The 19,360-nt window shown below is 40.5% G+C and overlaps 1 protein-coding gene and 1 long non-coding RNA gene across 6 annotated transcripts in view; one reads left to right on the plus strand and one right to left on the minus strand.

The window, feature by feature from the left end:
* LOC117242373 overlaps positions 1 to 19,360 on the plus strand; it is a 126,430-nt gene that overhangs the window by 73,877 nt on the left and 33,193 nt on the right. The gene's annotated exons all lie outside the window — the stretch shown is intronic.
* Positions 10,987 to 12,354, minus strand: LOC117242396. Its single transcript, XR_004495253.1, has 2 exons — positions 11,700 to 12,354; positions 10,987 to 11,645 (listed from the first exon to the last, which is right to left on the minus strand). It is a non-coding gene; the product is annotated as an uncharacterized LOC117242396 (long non-coding RNA).

Consider the following 19,360-nt stretch of genomic DNA (forward strand, 5'->3'; position numbering starts at 1 on the left):
ACGATCCGTAACTGGTGGTACAATTGGATATTGTACGTGAAAAATTGACGCGAAAATATGGAGTACAGTTCTTTTCGTTTCTGAGAAAATCGAGTTTGAAAACTTGTCGAGTATACTTAAACTTGGCTAAGTATCGATTCGTATTAAGTACGAGTAAGCAATTAGCAGGTAATTATACATGTGAAAATAAGTGAAAAATGTGAAGTAAAGTTTTTCCGTTTGTGGCCTCATTTCCACGCAAATAAAGTTTGAATATGGTCTGTTAAGAACTGATGCGATACACGCGCACATTTTCAAATGTATTTTTCTCGAAAAGGAAGCATCGTACGAAGAAATTTTATTCCACGTTTTGCTCTTATTTTTACGCGTAGTTTAACACCCCCTGTTGATTGTCTGTCTTTGCTCAGTCCGAAATTATTTTATTTCACTATACCTGTCAAATTTTCCAGTTCGATTTTCTCGGAAACGAGACGTCGTGTGAAAATATCGTATCCCATATTTTCGCCTTATTTTTCCTCGAAAAAATTCCTCCGTGTCCAATTGTATCATTAATTACGGGCCACCCCGTATAATTAACTACGTTAATCGAAAATATGTCAAAATAGAAAATTATGTTTGCATTTAAAAAATGATCCTTCAACGAAGGTTTATGAAAATGTATTTTCTGAAATTGAAAGCGGGTGATTGGCAGAATAAAATAAGCGGGTCGAATAAACGGGGAAATGGCACCGGTTTTGTTATTGCACGCCAGCTAATGGACCTACTATTTTTTTCCTTTCTATCTCTTTCTCTCTTTTTCGTCTTCTTTTTTTTTTTTTATGAAAATTCATACGCGTCTCGTAACGGGCGCACTAGTAATTTGTCTGCCGGTTTCCGCGGATCAATAACCTACTTTTATGATTAATATATACGGTACACCGTCCAGGATTATTCGAATGTTCGCTTTAATACGAGCTGTACAGCCACGGTTTTAATATCCTCCTCCTGGAAGAGAGCTGGCCTTCGTCTACCTTTTAATACCACCCTGTGTCATGAATAGCTAGCAAAATGGAACGCCACTTGAAAATCCTTTTCTCATTCCTGTCGAACGTCCATCAATAGTTACAAATTTCAACTATTATATTTCCGAAAATTTGTCGTTCATTATGCAATTTTTTAATATTTTCGTGTGGCACAATTCCGTCTTGGACCTCTGGTCTGTCAAGTAGCTAGAATCCGTCGAGGGACTAAATGACGCATTGGTCAGACGCGCGTTGTCCGATCGTTGCAACTTATACTACTCGTGCAAGCGGTATGATTCATTTATACCGTGACAAAGACTGGAAGTAGAATCACCTTTAACATGGCTGACATTCTCAGCGTATCAAATAGCTAGGCTTCGTTAAGAATCTACTTAGATATTGGTCAGACGCGTGTTGTCTGGTCGTTGCAACTTATACTACTCGTGCAAGTGGCATGATTCATTTATACCGTGACAAAGACTGGAAGTAGAATCACCTTTAACATGGCTGACATTCTTAGCGTATCAAATAGCTAGGCTTTGTTACGGATCTACTTAGATACTGGTCAGACGCGTGTTGTCTGACCGTGGACGATTATACTGCTCGTATTACTCACACAAGCTATATGATTTATATATGATGAGATCGAGTTTAACACGAATATTCTTTTTAGTGTATCACATAAGCTTTGTTAAGGATCTACTTAGATATCGGTCAGACGCGTGTCGTCTGATCGTTGCAACTTATACTACTCGTGCAAATGGTATGATTCATATATGAAGACTAAAAGTAGGATCACGTGTAGCATGACTGACATTCTTAGCGTGTCAAATAGCTAGGCTTTGTTAAGGATCTACTTAGATACTGGTCAGACGCGTGTTGTCTGATGGTGGACGATTATACTACTCGTATTACTCACACAAACGATATTATTTATCTATGATGAGATCAAGTTTAACACGAATATTCTTTGTAATGTATCAGATAGCTAGGCCTCATTAAGGGTCTAGTTAAACATTGGTCAGACGTGTGCCGTTTGAACGTATACAACTTATACCACTGATACAAGTAGTACGAGTCAGTTATAATATAAGCAAAGACTAGAACTGAAATCAAGCTTAACGTATAGAATATTTTTAATGGAAGAAATACAGTGAGATATAAATCGAAGTATACTATCTTTTTCTATACAGAAATTCTAAATGATTCACTGACTTAGAGAATAACGCGCGGCCCAAACTCCTCGACCTAAGAAGTCGAACTTTTGAGAAAAACTTCTGCTCACCGATGTAAGCACCCACTAAGAAGGGACTTTTCGAAATTCCACTTGCAAGATGATGAAAGTGGGGGTAAAAATTTCATTCTTTTTCGCAAACGACTCGACCAATAACCTTGAAATCTTAGAAATACTCTTCTCAGATTTACTATACTCGTTCAACTTCGCGGAAATTTCGCTTTTCCAATATTTCAGTGCGTTAAATGATACTAAAGGAAGCTGTATATCCATGAAACCGGAGAATGCAACTGGAGCACAGGTCCATTACCAATATATCCATACCAAAAATATCCAAATAGCCACCTAGTAATCGTCTAGCTGCCCACAGATGCAAAACACCCTCGGTCCATTCGTCACGGGTCAAGTATTCCTCTCGCGCTATTTTTCTTTCTCCGGAAAATTTTCATCCACTTACGTTTGACGAATCTGCCGAGAGGTTGGTCCCGTTAATTGGCCCCAACGGGAACAGTCCATCTATCAGCGTTCGTTGTAAGTTCGGTCCGTGGAAAGCGAAAGAAGTGTCAGAGGTGCAGGGGAGAGGGGAGGCGTTGGCGGTCGAAAGAGGGGGGGGGGGAAGAAGCTACGTGGTGGCAGGTTAATTAGAAAACACTGGTCCAACGCTGAGGAAAATCTGCTCGCGTAACAAAGAGACAGGCGTTTCGAGTATCGCGGGAAAGTGGAACGGTAATTTCCGTTTTGCCCGATTATTTCCAGACCGAATTACTCGGCTCTTTGACCCTCACCCTTTTGCCTCACCAACCAATCGAGAGAAACTGCTAGGAATTAGAGAATTGTGTGTACGCGTCTTTTCATCGATAGGGCCCGGCCAGAGTTTTAATTAATCACGTTCTCATACGCGCACGGTTATTGCAACTTCTCTCCAGGTTGGACAAGTTGGAACCATTGTTTAGCCCTTTGTTCGGCGGTCGGTCGACGAGCGATCGATGGAAGCGAAGGAGCGTTAACGAGGCCGATCTCGCGAATAATATTTCCCTGGCTTCCTTTTCTCATTAACCGGGACAGTGCCGTTGGTACGACGCAAACCCCGCGTCTGAACCAACTACTTCAACGACCACGTGAAACCCGGGAATTTGTTTAACCGCGGCTCTCGCTTCGATTTTGTGAATGGCGGCTGTGAATGGTCATAAGAGTTTTATCTTTTTTGTATTTTTCACTATTCCTGAGAAACTGATCCTTCGTGCATCGAACCGCTCCAGCTGGTCCATTGTATCGTATTTACTTTTTGGCTCCAGTGCTATGCTATTGGTTCGTCTTGGGACTTATTCTTTTGTTGTTAGTTTGGGCAAGCTTCACATTTTAAAGGCATTTGGGAATTTAGTTAGTCCTTTTTTGGTTTTAGTGGTTCAATTGGGCTTGGAATGTCGTATTTTGTTCTTAGATTTCATTTGAATTTCAGTTATATTACATTTTAGTATCAACCCCAATTTTTTCCTAGAATTTATTTTGAATAATAATTACTAATTGTTTATAAAATTCATTGTTAATTGATTACTAATTCGTTTATATACCTGAAGTGTCCTTTTTTCCAAAAATTAAATAAGCAGAAAAAAGACATATTTAATATGTAGAAAATTGTCCTGTAATTTCCACGCTTTGACGAGTTTGCATGAAAAATAATATCGTAGCAATTTTTTTGATTAATTTTTACGTTCCTCTTCCTCCAAACACATGAACATCTATGACCTAATTATTGTCAAATTATTAACAAATTATTGACGTAATATCGCCTGGCAGACAATAGACATTGTGCTAGGGGTATTTCCTTTGTTCGAATCTTGTCGTGGCTTCTTAAGCGTCCACGGTTTCGATGGAAATGAGGTTTTACAGTTCTCTCATAGATATGGAGCTCTTAATGTATTAAGGAGTATGTTAAGTTGGTATGTGTGCCAAGATAGAGTGGTTCAGGGGAGGTAATATTCTGCAATTAAGCCTGTGGACAAGCTAGGGATTTCAGAGGAGCTTGCCAGCAAATTTGCTGTCATTTGTTATCACGAAATGATTTTACCTAGTACGGTATCTGGCTTAAGATGTAGCAGCAAATATATTGCCAGGTGATGAGATGGTATCATCAGCCAAATTACTCTGCCATTCTATGTACTTTGGTTACGATTAGTAGCCTAAAGACTTTGACTTTGCAAAAAATATTATACTCGCGGAAACATTCACCTGTGACATTTTTTTTTTTGCCTTAAAATTAATATTTTTCCATTTTACTCGTCGAAAGTTACATCTGTCGAAACGAAGAAAAAATTTGAAAAAATTTTGTTTTCAAATCAGATACTCGATGTGCCTGGAAAACGAGGTTCAGCCCAAAGAGGTTTCGGTGCCTCGTTCATATTTATAAAAATACAAATTTGCATGAGCGTTTGCAGTTTCTAGTAACAAGCGAGATACAGTGTAGGTAGGTGGCAGCACGTTCGTTCGACGTCGGTGTCTCTGGCGAACTCATCCAAAATCTGGCCGCAGACTTAATCACAGAATATTACCGACCCTAAATCACCGTGAACGTAGTACGGATACCTAGACACAGGCATCCTCGTGGAAACTCGATTTCCACCACGTAATTCCATTTTCTCTAGCCTACCATCGACATTCTATGCTCCGTTGGAAACAGTCTTGATTACTTTTTTTTTTCCTCCGGGAGAACAGATACAATCAAAGTTTCAAGTATGCCCCTCTTCTCTGTCTCTCTCTGTTTCTCTTTTATTAATGTTATTCTTTTCTTTTTTTTGTTTTGTTTTGTTTTGTTTTTCGTGCCGCGAGAAAAAGTGGTAAGTGGGTCGAGGCTCTTTTTAACAGCAGCGCCCGTGCACGTGTTCGCAGTTGTATGTGTGCGTTTGTGTCCGTGTGTGCTCATCGAGAAAAGGTTGGAAACGTCTCCACACGAGACTCGACCAGAGATCGGACCAGGGATATCAACCCCTCGTTAGGATTGCTTCCATGTTTAGAAAATAAACTGAGAGGGAAAGGGGAAGCACCCGTGGTTCTCCTGCAGACGGAAAACACACGCGTGCCACGACCTACCTTGGTGTTTAAATATTTTCCTTCGCGTTGCAAACAAGCCCCCTTGGAACTCTCCCTTTGGTTTCGAAGCCGTTGGTTTGTTGGTTGCCTCGTGCCAGTGGTCTGAGAGTTCAGACTGTCCTGCTTCTTCGACTCTTGAGTGATTAATCGAACCACCGTGTTGGAGGCTGTTCTAAATTGGTAGGTACGCCAGCTATCAGCCTGGGAACCGATGTAATGACTGATTTAGCGAGTGTGTTAAATGGTTTGAAGATGTACGAGGCTGTTGGACAGTTATTGCTTTCTTTAACATTTTTCATCGATTTGAAAATGGCTTGGATTATGTTTGGGATAAATGTGTGAACGTTCTGAGTGGAAATTTATGTAAAGGGTGATTTTAGGACAGTTTGAAGATGTATGAAGATGTTGGACAGTTATTGCTTTCTTTAACACCATTTATTGTTACATCTAAAAATGGTTTGGATTATGTTTGGGATAAATGTGTGAACGTCCTGCGTGGAAATTTATGTAAAGGGTGATTGTAGGACAGTTTGAAGATGTATGAAGATGTTGGACAGTTATTGCTTTCTTTAACACCATTTATTGTTACATCTAAAAATGGTTTGAATTATGTTTGAGATAAATATGTGAACGTTCTGCGTGGAAATTTATGTAAAGGGTGATTTTAGGACAGTTTGAAAATGTATGAAGATGTTGGACAGTTATTGCTTTCTTAAAACCATTTATTGTTACATCTAAAAATGGTTTGGATTATGTTTGAGATAAATATGTGAACGTTCTGCGTGGAAATTTATGTAAAGGGTGATTTTAGGACAGTTTGAAAATGTATGAAGATGTTGGACAGTTATTGCTTTCTTTAACACCATTTATTGTTACATCTAAAAATGGTTTGGATTATGTTTGAGATAAATATGTGAACGTTCTGCGTGGAAATTTATGTAAAGGGTGATTTTAGGACAGTTTGAAGATGTATGAAGATGTTGGACAGTTATTGCTTTCTTTAACACCATTTATTGTTACATCTAAAAATGGTTTGGATTATGTTTGGGATAAATGTGTGAACGTTCTTGCTTGGAAATTTATGTAAAGGGTGATTTTAGGATAATTTGAAAATGTATGAAGATGTTGGAAAGTGGTTTCCTTCTTCTTATTTTTAATCGCCAGATTTGAAAGTGGTTTAGATTATGTTTGGGTTACATGCATGAACGTTCTACGTGGAAATTTGTGTAAATAATGAAATGAAAAGTGTGTGGAGTAATTTAAAAGAGTATTAAACTAGTTGAAATTCTAATTTTCTACTTGAAGAAGACTTTTAAATTATGTTTGTCTTAAATGTCAACAAATAACTAACGCACTAAAGAAAAGTCAATGTATGGGCTGACTTGAAGTCTGTGTTGAACAATTTTCGCACGCGTACAAGCTACTTGGAAAGCGAGAAAAGCCATCCTCCTTTATCTCGCTGGTCTGCAGCTTTAAAAAATGTTCCACCACGCTGAACGATGTTCACAGAGAGAAGGCAGGAAATCTTGTGCTTTTCGAGGTTCTCTCGTGAATGTGAAAATTTAACAAGGATTTGGTGCATCATAACTGCACCTTTCGAGAAGCAGACAGAATTTTTTACCAGCTTCTTCTGCCCTCTTTGCTTCTGTGTTCAAAAATCACTGTTCTCAACAACTCCGCTACATCGGCGTGTAATTCAAACGCGGTTAAACTTCCACCAACGATCCCATCAACTTCGATATGTAACATCATAAATCAAATATAACAGCTCCATACTATTCATGCTTGTCCTCATACTATGCTTCCTATTTGAATACCTTGCGTAACATATATCGGTTCCTTCATTGTACTTGCCAAGTAGTCGATCATCACAGGCAAGTTTCGGACCTCGGGACGAATATTCTCAAGTTCCTAGCGTTGAAAATCTAACAACCGTCACTGGGACCAACTTCTTACAATCAGATCGAATCATAAGAGTTAGAACTCTTCAAAATTATGTCAGAATTACAGTCAAAAAAAAAAAAAAAAAGAAAAAGAAAAAAGCGATCTTAAGCGAATGGAAAGTTTCCAACAAGCTGTTCCACAAGTTCCGGACCTACTCAACCGGCGTTCGACTCTGCTTGCAGGGACCTTTTTTATTTTCCTAAAGTGTTCATACAGCGTCTTGGAATCTATCGCGTTTAGCCTCCAACCTACTTGAAAACCTCGCTGCTTTTTTCCAAATGCTTATAGAGGATTCGTGAATCTATAGTTGATCAACGTTTGAGCCTGCCTGCAGCGTACTTGAGCCCGTCACTAACTTCCACCAAGCACTCTACAGCTCTGGTCATTTTTTCCCGGAATCAGCGATAAGAAACCAGCACTTTATTCACACTCCTCTATGCTCACATTGTTCCCAGGAGCTTTACAGAAGCCAAAGGGTATCGACGATCAAACCTGTAGGGTATAATGAAGCTTGCTTTTAGTCAGTCAGACTAAATTGCTTTAAATGCACTCAGTAAGACATCAGCAAATCAAATACAAAATTTCGTACAACCTTTTTGTCCATTGTTTCTGGAAGACGAATGGCCAAATTCGTCTCACCTGCCACCTGGTGAAATATTGGCCTGGCAACTAAGTGACTGCGGATTTTGCCATTACCACCTATTGACAAACGCCGCAATCACTTAGTTGCCAAGCCAATACATCACCATCGTGGTATCGCGCGAGATTTCTCGCCTGTGAATAGCCAGACAGGTCGGACAGGCTGGCGCAGCGGCTATTTTCCGCGACAATGACTCGCGAAACGACGAACGCTGTCGATAAAACGGGCCCCGGTACACGCTAATGGCGGGATTAGCAGCACGATTTATTAGTCTAATTCGAATGGTATTATAACGCTGGAAAATGGCCCACGTGTATTAATGGAATTCATAATCGCAAAAGTAATATTCATCGGGAGGATCTCGCGGTCATGTTGGTCCGCAGTCTGTACAGGTTTTTAGGTTAACTGACTCTGGTAATCTTGACGATTCCATTCACGCGAAACTGTTATTACGTTGTAGTTTCAGAAAGTCAGTTTTTCCATATTTTTCGTGTCTCATCGTAGATCTTTGTGCGTTTTTTCGAATCTTCACGAACAGAGCTGAAGAAATGGTATCGTGGAGATATTGGGTTGGCAATTAAGTGGTTGCGGATTTTGTCATTAGGTGGCAGTGGCAAAATCCGCAATCACTTAGTTGCCAACTCAATAGAAAGCAAAGTTCACGTTTTCGATATTCTAGGTATTTTTGCGTTGTTATATTTCGGGTATTATACTTACCCATAGATTATAAAAATCCATGGTCTGCTTACCGGAAATCGATAATGTCGCGTGTTATTAATAATTTCGTTTAGATTAGGTCCGTTGCACAGGCGCCAGGTGTAGGCTATTCGAATAAAGAGGAATCTCCTTCGGTCATAAAATTGTCAAATCACGGGGAAAATCGATGTTTGATTATGCAACTGGTGTCGTTGAGATGGCCCATATGGTAATTTCACGAGGTGTTGTTAAATATTCGTCACGCATGGGAATTAATAATGGCGTCTGGATTGTTCAGGTTAGATGTGTTTCGCAAGATTCCCTTTAAGTTAGCTTTGCAAGTTGGCAAGTTGGCCCAAGTCACTCTATAAGCAATGTCCAATATTGGTTAAGGGTTGATAGTTCAGTCACTAACGTCAGCCTCTAACCAAACTTGTGTACTTCTTGACTCTTCTCACCTAGAAAACCATGATGTGTGATTTTCCAATCTACCATCGTCACTCTGGCTAACGTTAGCCATTTCCAGTTAACAGAGGCAGAATTTTCCTCGACTGACAGAAGCAGAATTAAAAAAAAAAAAATCATTTTCTACAAATTCTCACCTTGTGGCTAAATTTACCTGCTTTAATTTATTCCTTATGAATTACCAGTTAGAATTTCAACGACTAAAGAATTATTACGAAGTAGAGGAAAAGTTGAAGAGTGCTTGTAGAAAAGAGCGCAGGTGCGAAGAAACAAGCTTTTCAGCGGCAGAAGAAAACTTGTGCGTTAATGTAGTCAAAATTCGTGAAAGAGAGAAAGGTAAAAAAGCCTGCTGTATGTGGCAGCTCGTATTTGTAAAGAAAACTCGGTGTTCCATTCGTTTCTATAGATGGCATAGATAGAAGCAAAGAAACGATTGACTAATTGTTCATCGGTACTTGTATGCTTCTCTGTAGAATGGACGTTGTGACATTGTATCTTCTGCCATAGAATGTCAAAGCTATCCAATTACTGCGTTTACAGTGTCGTTTACGAGCGCTCTTCGATTTTGTTCTAATCGTAAGAGCAACGTAGGTAAGCGTGGCTCGTCGGTAATTAAGAACAAAGGAGAAAGGAAAACAGGTCTGCTTCTTACCGATAGTCGGAATTAAAGATCGAGCCAGATCTTAAAACGTGGAAAGAGGTAGCTGCGTTTGAATAGCAGATACATTTCCTGATACAGATATTCATAAGAGAAAGACCTCTCTACATCACAGTTCGACTTCTTTATTTATGTACTCTCACGAACATAACCTAAAAATGGGGCACGACTCTTAAGAATTCATGTCAGGACTGCGTCTCATACATATAAACTTATCGAAGTCTGTCTCCAAAGCGTGATGCCAAACAGAACGCGTTTGCTCGGGTTTCCCCTCATAAACAACCGATGTCGAACTTCTTTCACTGCCTAAATTTAGTCGCCTAGTCACTATGATGGGTAGCAACCTCAAATGCCATAAAACTAGAAGGAATTATTTCTGATTCCAAGAATCCTTGCTTTGATGTGTTGGTCGAGTGTTAGAATAATAAAGATCATCGTTCTTCCCTTTCTTCGTCGGCACTGAAAACGAGTTCCAGGTATCTTTTTTTTTTTTTTTTTAGAAATTTTTTATCCTCAATTTACCTTTATTACAAACAAGTGTATTCTCTTTAAACAAAGGACTTTGATGTAAAGGGGGGAATAAGCGAATGGTGTTTAGACTTGGAAATCATTCTTTTGTCCTCTTTAAATGGCTGCAAAAGGATTCTAGTTATTTTTCGAAAATTTTTTTATCCGCATTTCGGAGAGAAACTTTTTTTTATTATTTTTTTTTTTTTTTGCAAAAATATATTCTTTCAAAACAAAGGATTTGAAAACAAAAAGAAGACTGAAGTATAGCGTTTATATTGTAGTTGGAAATTATTCTTTCTTCTTTTTGAAACACCGAGGTGGCTAGGAGAAAAATTCTAGTTAAAAATACTTTATTTACATTTTAAATAAAAACACTAGATAGCAAGAAACTCCCCTAGGGAAATATTTTTTCGAAATAAGCATAAAGCATAAAAGAAACAAAAGAAGGTTGTTTAGATTTAAAAATTTGATCAAGTTGGAAAATGGCCGCTTCCTGACCAGAGTGTTCCGCAAGCCAGTAAATATTTACGCTAGAACGAGATCCAGGGATGTAAAATAAACGTCCGTTTTAACGTTAATGAGAAGAAGTATATAGCCGCGATGCATCATCATTGCCGGTCGCGATAACGTCGCGTGTCGTTTACGTATTATTGTAAAACATATTACCTGTGATATCTAGCTTGCTTTTTTCTCTGTCAGGTAGCAGCGACGTACGTGGGGAGCTGGTATTAAATAAATCAAGAGTCTCTCATCGCGAGCACGGCTGGCAAACAGCCGGAAAATTTGTCTGTTTTTAATTTAATATTTTACATTACGCGGAGAATAATGCTAATATACAACGTCGCGTGTGTGCGCATGCGCACGCAAAATGTTTATCCTCCTACGGGAATAGCAAACACATACATGTTCCACCACACAAAAAATATCCGGGCACTTGTTTATTTTTAATTACGAAATTAAAAATGATTTTATTCTTTATAGTCACTTACAGCTGTTTATCACGGCTGATCATCAATTTGTACAACCTAACCTAAATTCGGGTAAGACCACATACCGCGAATCAAGGTATGGTGAATCGATTAGATAGAAACAATTGGATTTTCAAAAACATCCAGCAAAAATCTTCATCATCTTCGTCGCTATAAATTGCAAAAGAATTTGTAGCTTTGTTGAAAGCCACGATACCGCTGCCATAACCTAAAGTCCATTCCTGACTAGAGTTATTGGTCAAATTCATACACTGTGTTTATAATAAGTTGACCAAAGTGTCCGGATACTTAGCAGCAACAGACTATAGGTTAAAGCGTTCTCTCTCCTGCCCCCCCCCCCCTTCCCAATTTGTTTTTCGTGTTCTCTTCTGAATCAGACGCGTGTTTTTCAACGACTTTCACGTAGTCGTTATTTTCCCTACTGTCGAAGACTTCAATTATTTTCCGGGATTTGGAAGGAGCACGAGGTGCTTACCTATTATCTCACATGAACAATAACTCCGTCATCGACGAAGTGACACCATTTTGCGGCCATTGTCGAATGAATTATGTACGCCGCTCGAAACAATTGGGACTACGTGGGATCAGTTGTCGGCGCAAATTGCATTCGTGGTAGAGAAGCGAAATTTGTCTACGTTCCCGTGCAATCGTCTCGATATCACCTGACATAGTCACGTTTTCGATATAGAGCGCGGTACTGAGGCATGTCGTGCAGAATTAAAAAGCAGCCGAGTAGGATGATGTTGTAGGACTTACATAACCTAAATTCAAAGAAGTCTATTTTTGTATTAGACCTTGTAGGGATGAGGTCGAACAGTGTGACTGCAATATCGTGCAAAATTCTTCGTTGGAGGTTATAAATGAACACGTTACCCTATTGAAGGGTCTACCATAACCTAAATGCAAGTAAAAAGCGTCCGTGGTTCAAGATATAGTCATTAATATTGAGTTTCTAAAAACATCGGACAAAAATCCTCGTTACAGGTCATACAAGAATTTACAGCCGCATTAAAAGACACAAAACTAGCCTCGTAAGCTAACTTTAAATAAATCCATTTACGGATACAACTACGAGAGTCATTACAATATTGTATTTTCAAAAATGTCGTGCAACTAATTATAAAAGCCCCGAAGGCTCCCATAACCAAATTCAAATAAATCCACTTCTGAAACAACGTATAGATAATCTAACGAGTGCCAAATTTTGATAAATCTGTAGCAAAAACATCTATTAGAAGTCGGAAAAGCCCACGTATCCACGTTAGAAACTGCCATAACCTAAATATGAATACCACCATTCATGAATCATCCTATATAGGGAGTCGATAGAACATGGCGTTTTCAAGAAATATCGTGCGAAGAAGTTCGTCAGTGGGAAACGAGGAGGAAAAAGCCCGCAGCCTCGTTGAAAGCCACTAAAACCAGGCGCGCGCTCGTCTAACCTACAAACCGCATAGCATTGTTTTTCCGGCGATGCGATTACCGCTCATTAGAGGGACTACCGTGTACACGGAACGAGAGCGATTATTGTCATTGGGGGAACGCGTGTGTCGCCGGTGAACGTTCCTTTGTCCTCGGGAACGATTTATCCCGGAGCGGTGAGCACGAGCGCGGCCTAACGTTCGCTTTTTAAATACGTTCCGCCTTTTTGTCTGGTTTTCTACATATATCGAAATACCTGGCCAAGCGAGAGATTCGCTCTCCGTCTCGAACGTTCCCCCCATTTTTTCACGACCATTGAAACCTATAGAAATATCTTCCTTCTTTGTCACGATTGCAACATACCCCTCCCCCTCTCCTCGACATTCTCCGTTTCTTCCCTCCCCACTCCGACCGGAACCGCTCCTACACCCCTCCACTGCCATTGCGCCTCCGCCAGTTCCACGAATCAGCCGGCTCTTTCTGACGTACCGCGAATGCACCGAACGTTTTTCATCGTCCGCGAGCCGGAATCGCCGAACGGAACGCAGAATGCCGCGCTATGCACGTCGATGCCGCGAAGCTTTCGGCAATCACGCGTTAACGTATTGCAATTTTATTTTGATGCGTGTAATCGTTCATGTTGGCTGATCAGGTGAACAGTGGCCCATGTAGTATATTTCGTGATGGTATAGCCAAGTTCACACGTAGTAGACGGATTTTCGAATTCGATTTTTTTGCAAACAGAGACATCTGTATTAGGCAACGCGAAGGAATGCCACATAATCCAGAAATATAGAAATTTTGTTTACCACGGAAGTACGCGCTCTGTCTCAAAAATAACCGAACTTTTTAAAAGTAAAGCAGAGACATTGTTTCGAGGAAACTGTCGTACGTTCGAACCTCGATAGCTCGTATCTCTGTAAGTCGAAAACCTCTGAAAGTCAAAGTAAAACTACCTTAACTCGAATTATTCGCCACGTGTTCAAATGCATTATTTTACCTCGTAACTGGAATTTAGAATAGCCAGACCTCTACAGGTCGAAGTTTACTTCTATAAGTCGAACTTCTATCGCTGCAACCTCTGCAGGTCGAGGTGTAGCTATAGCTACATTATGTGTAAACCAATCTTTCGATATCGTCTCTTCTCTTCCAACTTTTAGGATTGTCTCGAGTAACGTGAGACGATGCAAGCCGTATCGCTTCCTCTTCGCCCCTCGGCCACGACGACCACATACATATCCATGAAAGCTAATCGTTATTCTTCGGTCGAACGCATAATTGCCATCGGCTGTCGCGTCTTTAACTTTTGCGTTTATGTACGTTGAATGAAATGAGTTGTAAGAGGAAACTTAAAATGCTAACACCATCTGAAAAGGTGAACGTAATTGCTTTCGTAAAAAGCTTCTGTACGTCGAATTTTTGTTCGACGAATAGAAACTTGTGTAACTCGAAGATTTTAGCTCTTCCTTTGAGGTTCGACACATCGATGTTCGACTATAATATATTTTAGATCTTCTGTTCCACGTAGAATCGCCCACTTACCGACTGAGACAACCTATATAGTAGGAAGTAATTTTATTGGCACGAATGAGGCGTAGGAGCAATAGGATAAAAATAAGCAAAAAGTAGATAGGTGGAGTCGGTGTGAACGGGCCATAACGTTGAAAACAAGACGAAACAAGCTCGATAGAGACTGCGACGCGGAAGAAATGAAGGGATAAAGAGTCGATCTGCGCGTTCACCTTTTGTCGCGTAATATTTTCCGATAAGTAGCGGAAGCATTGAAAGTAAATGTTCGGGAAATATAGAAGAGAAACGCGATGATAAGCGCGAAGCCAGCCATGCACAGGGTGTCCTAAATTTGTCGAACCAAATAAATCAATGCATTCCACTTTACCGGTGCATTGATCAAACAGACAAAGATTCAAGTGCAGGTTAAATTTTGCTTTAGGGTATCAGCACTACTTAGGGAACTCTTCTAGTTTCTTTCTTGCACCTTTTTATATCTCTTATGTATAGTTCGATCATAACGCTTTCGTAACACGAAGGTTGCTTTTTTCGCGGTACTTTTTTAGCTAACAGTTTTACCAATCATTTGGAAAATTATTCTTAATTTGCAATCCAAATACAATCTACGATTCAAACATAACCTATCCATGTTCAAATGTAATTCGAACCAACTCTGACCTAACCTAATTGAAATCTAAACTTGCACAGAGTAAATAAACTCAACGGTATAATTAACCGTACCGTGTGCTTAGACGCAAACTGTAGCCAATAGAAATTCCAATAAACAAATCTCATTCGGTGGAATAATAATATGTTCGCAAAACCAATCTCTGTCGCGTTAAAACCAGCTAAATTTCCGTCGTCCGATACATCCTAACCTCGTTAGATGAAACTTCGCTTATGAACGAGGAAAAATGGAGGAAAGATGTTGCAAAAAAGCTCGCACGGGTGTAAAGAAGAAAAATGGATTCTCCTCGTGTCTTGATATTCGCGCTTTTAGGAGGACACGCGGTACGTAACGTGCGCGAAACGTAATAGCGTAATATCTTTCTGGAAGATATACGACAGACCTGATACACCGTGGCAATATAACTCGGTAGAACCATACCGGATCGTGTGAGAAAATGATTTTTGCTGGGGATTTTCGCGGCTGGATTCTCAGGGTCACGTGACCGGCCTAATCGACACTGCACACGCTCGCTGTCTGGACTATTGAGGGGAAAAAAATGAAAGCTTCCGCGCGAGCTACAAGTCATACAAGGGCGTGGCTGTTTAAGACCTGGAAAGGGAAATTCATCGGTGGTAAGAGTTATTGGTCGCTCGTGTGCCTTCGGTCTCGAATTTTGGTCCTGGTCACGCCAGTGTCCTACCGCGTGGCGACAAATAGCTGGCTGCCACGCGAGAACACTATCAGGCCGATAAAAGTGGCCACCTATCATTAAGACGTACAACCAGATACATCTGGTGGAAACGATATTTCTGAACGTCTACTAGCGGCGAACATTCGGATCTACCTGTTACGTCGGTGCTAGTTATCGTTTTTAACATTTTGGAATGCTAAGTTCGATTAGGTTTAAGGTTAGGTTTGCAATCTATATATAATCGTTGTGTATACGCATAGATTTTAGTATCGTATTTCATATTTGTTTATAGAGAATAATAAAAAAATTCGATTCGTGGAAATTTCCATGTAAAAATTCTAAGATTTCGACAAAATTGAACGAAACAGAGTATCAAGTTTAGCGTGGCGTATGGACCAGCACGAAGTTAGAAGGTACACTCTGGAATGTCAATATCGGTCCGTATGGCGTAAAACGAGAATATCCCTAGACGGACATTATGTTCTTAGTTAGGGGATTATGAGAAAGCACCAGCCAATTGACAATACCGGTCGCCCATCGATGTGCAAGACGGAGTTTGATGAAGTTTTCAGATGAAATTAAGCTATCGTCCTTTCGTGTGTACGCAAGCCGCGCTTAACCTTATCCCGGCAGCCATCTCTACCGCTTCGTTTTCTGCATTAAGTCTCGCAATAGCGTGAATAAAAATAACCAAACTCTTGACAGCCCTGAAATAATAACACCAGGATCGTTCCCACTGCACAATAAATTCCCTAGCAGTGTTATCTGGCTATTCACCAACACCTCGTCGAATCCTCGTTGAGTAGAGGTTAGATAATTACGTGCCATAATTTTCCATTGATAATCATTAGAGAGAGACAGCGTTAATATGGGGAGATTAAGTGCACGGTACCTTGGAACATGGAAATCGATATAGGTTGAACAAACGGGATTATGTGATTAACACTAGTGTTACCAAATTCGTTAAAATAACCAGTCCCTGTTTTCTTTTAAATATAATAATCGTAATCGTTGTTATAATCGTTGAAAGATGCGAAGACTTCTGATAAAATTAACATAGACTTTTACTATAGCGTATATATCAAATATATTAAATTAGTATACTGGTAATAAATTTTTATCGAAGTTTCATTCTACATAGAAAAAAATATATCGCAGATATACAATAAAATGTTTTCACACGCGGTGGATAAAATCAAATTTGAACGTTTCTCTGGTATATATGAACTTGTTCAGCCTGTTCGAAATTACTTTTGATAGGAACAAAAAAAAACAGTTGGAGGTAATTTAACACGGTATCAAATCGTTTGTTTGTTAGCAAAGCTGAAGGATGTGATTACGCGAGATTGAGTTCTCTCGAGGAAAAATCAGAAGAGAAGGATCTAGAATAACAATGAGAATTTATCACTGTGTTTTCCTACAACAGTACGAGATTCTCTCTCTCTCTCCCTCTCTGTCTCCCTTCGTTTTCGCATGAATCCCTACAATAACATCGCGAAGCAAGTAATAACATCACCAGTTTCAGCAGAAATACGAGGTAGACGAAGGCAAATATAGTTCGGGGTGTTTCATCTCGACCGAGGAGCAATTTTGTTTAGCTGGCACTGATGAAATTTGGCTTTTCGATCGCTGTCGTTAATTGATTCGTTAAACGTCGAGTGATATCTTTGGTTCGTGTTACGTCACTTTGTTCGCGGGTATTGGATTTCATTTTATGTACATAGCTCATACATTTACGTGATAAACATCGCTAATGATGGATACAAACGTGATCCTTCTATCGAGTCATCTAGGTCCAATCTGACGAAAACTGTTGCGTTGGTCTACGACCAAACACTTGCAATTCCATGAAATCTGCTCAGAACCTCAGGACCTGTAAGGTCCCCCTAGAAGTTCCCCTAGATTCGCATCTGATTGACGAGAGTTTCGAAGAACCGAACTTGCGCATTGCAACGATGATTCTTCAAGTCCCCTGCAAACTCGCTAGAACTTCCAAGATTCGTTCAAACTCACCTAGATTCGTATCTAGGATTTGCTTAATTGACTAACAACTGGAAGAGCCGAGCCTGCACACAGCAGAGCCCAGGGTATCTCTGAAGCTCTGTAGACCTGCACCGTGCAGGCTGTAAAATGATCTACTCGGATGCATTTAAATCCTGATCAGAAATTTGCCTAATTAGCGAAGAGGCGGAAGACCTGGAGAACCGCAGATGAAAGAGAAGCTTTCAGAATCTCCTGGAATCACATTCGAATTTAGCTACGGCTTCCTAGATTTCGACGCATGGTTAATTAGGGAAAAGATCAAAGATGTAAACCGTCATAGGCTGAGGAGGATCCCTCGGAATTCCACTAGGAATTCGCCTGGAACCTTGGAAGCGCGTGATTCAGCAGCTCGCTTCCTTCAGATTTCGTGAGATTCGTACGCGGCGTTCTCAAAGACACGTCCGGGGACAGCAAGTGCTCGGCATGGCATTTTCCAATCGTCCTGGGAAAAGAAACGTGCGAACTATACCGCAGGACAGAGGGGAAGACCGAAAGGTGGGAAACGCGGTTTTCCATCGTGTCAAGGGCCGTGTGTTGCACGTGAGACACGGCTTATCGACGCCCACAGGGATCCGTGTTTCCGGCGGCGTTCTCGCCGCACCTCTGGAACAACAACAACAACCGGACACAGAGTGCGTGACGACGACAAAATCAGAGATAAAAATTCTCGCGGCGCGCAAGCGACAAGTATTATTCGCCTGTCGTAGTAGGATCGCCGCGTCTCGTCCCGAAGACACTAGGCGAATTCTTGAACGAAAACGCGAACGTGCGTGCGCATTCGATCACGATACATCTCTCGCAGCCAGCTGCTTCTCTCATGCAAATTCCCACCTAATTGCAGATCGCTGGCCGTCGATAACGCGTTTACGGAGAGCCAGTAAATTTCTGTAATAACAGGCCGCCACGGGAACTTCCAATGAAGAAATTTGCGTGGCCCTTCCTTCGACAACCCTTTATCCGACCATCTCAGCATCCGCTGTTTTCTTCTCAGTGGCGACAGAATTCGCACGTTCGAAATTATCGTAATCGTAGCTGCTGAGAAAATCGCTTGGGCGCGCTTGTAGAGACCGTTTCAGGAACGTACCCGACCAGACTGTGTATTATGCGTGACAAGTAAGTGAAAGATATTTAATTTTCAATTTCGACAGAATATTTCCCTATAGATTGTTTACCAGAAGTATAAATCCTTATCCAAATGCACGACCATGTCTGGCTCCTCTGTCCGAAATGATACACGAACATGGCCGACGTAGCTACGGTTAACCTATATTTTTTGAGGTTAACAGAGAGCTGCTCTGTACATCGAAGCTTCGTTAGTATTTCACGTTGAATCGTTTTGACCGAGCGTTTGGCCAACTTGCACGCTAGAATTTTCATGAAATTGAATTGAACGAACTTGAACCTAACCTAACTTTGCACCCTCGTAACCTACAATTCCGTCATGTTAATCATTTAGTTGGAAGGTAAACTGACTACATCGGCAGCTAGTTTTCGAGAGAAATAACATCCGCGATCAACGTTTAGGCACTTGCCTGTTAACGACTACGTCGTATTTCTTAGAATATTTCTACAACAAAATCGTTATCTCGAGGATTACGATTATGTAAATACTAAAAGAGTTCGGGATTTTGATTCATAAGTTGTTTCGACATTGATCCCGGTTCGTAAAACTTGGTATATGCAACATGTGCGATCCTAACCTCAATCGGATGATCGATGGACGTCCACGCTTAACATTTTCATTTACGATCGCTCCAGATCCTTTTCACCGAGAGTAAAGTACGCGCAGGATAGTCTCGTC

Source organism: Bombus vosnesenskii, unplaced genomic scaffold, assembly GCF_011952255.1.
Source record: "Bombus vosnesenskii isolate JDL3184/JDL3185 unplaced genomic scaffold, Bvos_JDL3184-5_v1.1 scf7180000016274, whole genome shotgun sequence".
Lineage (NCBI taxonomy): Eukaryota > Metazoa > Arthropoda > Insecta > Hymenoptera > Apidae > Bombus > Bombus vosnesenskii.